The sequence below is a fragment of the Mus caroli genome, chromosome 4, assembly GCF_900094665.2.
Source record: "Mus caroli chromosome 4, CAROLI_EIJ_v1.1, whole genome shotgun sequence".
Classification (NCBI taxonomy): domain Eukaryota; kingdom Metazoa; phylum Chordata; class Mammalia; order Rodentia; family Muridae; genus Mus; species Mus caroli.
In genome coordinates this window covers 90,279,027-90,281,531 of record NC_034573.1, presented here as the reverse complement: position 1 = coordinate 90,281,531, position 2,505 = coordinate 90,279,027, and the positions used below count along the sequence as shown (strand labels likewise).

Genomic DNA, 2,505 nt, shown 5'->3' with positions numbered 1-2,505 from the left:
TTTGCAGTGGGAAACTAAGGAACAGACTCAGCACACTTAGAATGATAGAGACACAAGGTCTTTAGCTTAGACTGTTGAGATGCACTATCGTTAGAGGTGAGGGGCCCAGAGCTGCAGGTGACTAGACAGACTCAGCTCATTCTCACACTCAGGTAGCTGGGTCCCTCAGCTCTGGCAGCAGTGTATCGCATCAATCTAGAAGCCAAAGGACTTGTGTCTCTATCATTCTAACTGGGCTTGACTCCCTAAGTACACTGGCTCCTGAGTTGGGAGGGGGCTTTTGGGTGTTGAGGAGAATGAAGTCAATGAAGTCTGTAGAGTTCTTTAGTTTCCCTCTGTAAATAGTTAGACTCATTTCTGACAACAGTGTATCAAAGTGAAATACTAGACAAACTTTCCCTTAAGGATTTATTAGGAAGGTACTAATTTGGAAGAGCTTCCCTTTTAATTTGGAAATTAAATCCTCTCTCTCTTTCTCTCTCTCTCTGTCTATCTATTATCTATCTATCTATCTATCTATCTATCTATCTATCTATCTATCTATCTATCTATCCTCTCTGCTCCCCCCCTGCTCTTACCATGTTGCTGAGGCTGGTTTTGAACTTGAGATCCTTATGTGTTGGCCTCCTGTGTAGTTGAAATTAAGTCTAGCTAAAATCATCATTTCCTCATTGGACCTTAATTAAGAAACTGCGTTGTCCTTAGGAGCCATGTGATACCAGAAACTTAAATTTTTAAAGGTTGGACTGTCACTTACTACCCCAGTAGTGGTAGAGGGAATGGGAGAAGGAACATGCGGAGTACTGGCCTCCTCTCCTTTGTCCTCTCTAGGGGTTGTGTGTGTTGCAGAACTCTATATAATAAAATCCAATCCAGTATGAATACTGGATTGTATTTTTCACATGGGTGAATTTTATGGTATGCTCACTGTATAATTATAAAACTCTTATTTTTAAAACAATAATTTTCCAAGAGATGAAATCAGAACTACTTAGATCCAGGCTAAAGAGGCTCTTCACCAGGACCCCACACTTTGAGGTCCCTTTCTTTGGCCCCTTGATCTGAGTTGTCATGAGCCCCTTATGATAACATGAGAACACTCAGCTAGGTGCCCTGTTCTCCATAATAGGCCACACATTTGGTTTTAGGTACTGAAGTTCTTGTCCAAATGTCCCCAGTTTACCTTTGTAGCTTGTATGGACCATTTCATGTGTCCAGTTCCCAGTGGCAGATCTTGTCTCTTCTAATCACAAAGAGTCTTTTCATTGGGACAGGGGAGGCATAGATAAAATTGAAGATAGAGAGGTTGGGTACAAGCATGCAAGCAAGGCTTATGACTTCAGGATTGGATTGGGGGTCAGGTAAGAAGAGGACTTCTGTTTTTCCACTCTGATTCTTTTATTCTTGTTATAGGTCGCTCATATCCTGGAACTTGGAAGCTATGATTGAACAAAGTCTAAAGTCAGCACATGTACCAGCCTAGCCTGGTACATTTCTAATACAGTACAACAATTACCTTTCTCAATCCAAATACAGCAATGGCTAACACGTATTAAGTGTACCAGGCTTTCTTTGATGGATTTATCAAATGCTATGCTGGTAGCGAATAAAGAAGTCGGAATTGGGCCTATCTCTCCTTTTCCTAGGCTGCCGGTAAGATGGTGGACATTCAGACAGAGCATGCTTACCAAATGTAGCGTACAATCTTTCAAAAGCAAGAAGCGTGTTTTGCTGGGAGAAACTGGCAAAGATAAACTCCCTCAGTACTACAGAAAAATTCATCTAGGCTTCACGATGCCCAAAGAAGCCATCAAGGGCATCTACATAGACAAGAAATGCCTCTTCACTGGTAATGTCTCCATCTGAGGTCAGTTCCTGATTGGTGTTGTGATGAAGATGAAGATGCAGAGGACCATTGTCATCCACTGGAACTATCTCTATTACATCAGAGAGTACAATCACTTTGAGAAGAGTCACAAGAACATGTCTGTGCACCTGTGCCCCTGTTTTAGGGATATACAGAGTGGACATTGTCACTGTTGGAGAATGCAGACCCCTGAGAAAGATGGTTAGAGTCAATGAGCTCAAGGTCACCAAGGCTGCTGGCACCAAGAAGCAGTTTCAGAAGTTCTAAGGGGACTCTGGCTAATGCCCTAGAACAAATAAAGTTATTTTCTAACTTAAAAAAACAAAAAGACAACCCCAAAACAAACCAAATGCTATGCCATTTAGTCCTTGTACCAAAGTGGGTACTATTATCCCAACATTCTTAGTAAATATTGCAGCTTGGCGAGGTTAAGTAAATAGCTATGTGAGAATTTCTCCCATAGACTCTCAAGATCGCACATAGCCATACCTTCCTAGGAAGGTTTGGCTCATGGAGAAGACTGTTGTAACAAGGAACATGTCTCCTCTTGTCTTTGAATAATTCTGAGTCTGACATGGTAAGAGAGGGATATCACAACAGAACAGCGGACTGAGTTCTCTTCATTTGAACAAGGCCAG

The 2,505-nt window shown here is 41.8% G+C and overlaps 1 pseudogene; it reads left to right on the top strand.

The window, feature by feature from the left end:
- The first annotated feature begins 1,658 nt into the window (after nt 1–1,658).
- Nucleotides 1,659–2,145, top strand: LOC110293734 (annotated as a pseudogene).
- The last annotated feature ends 360 nt before the right edge of the window (nt 2,146–2,505 follow it).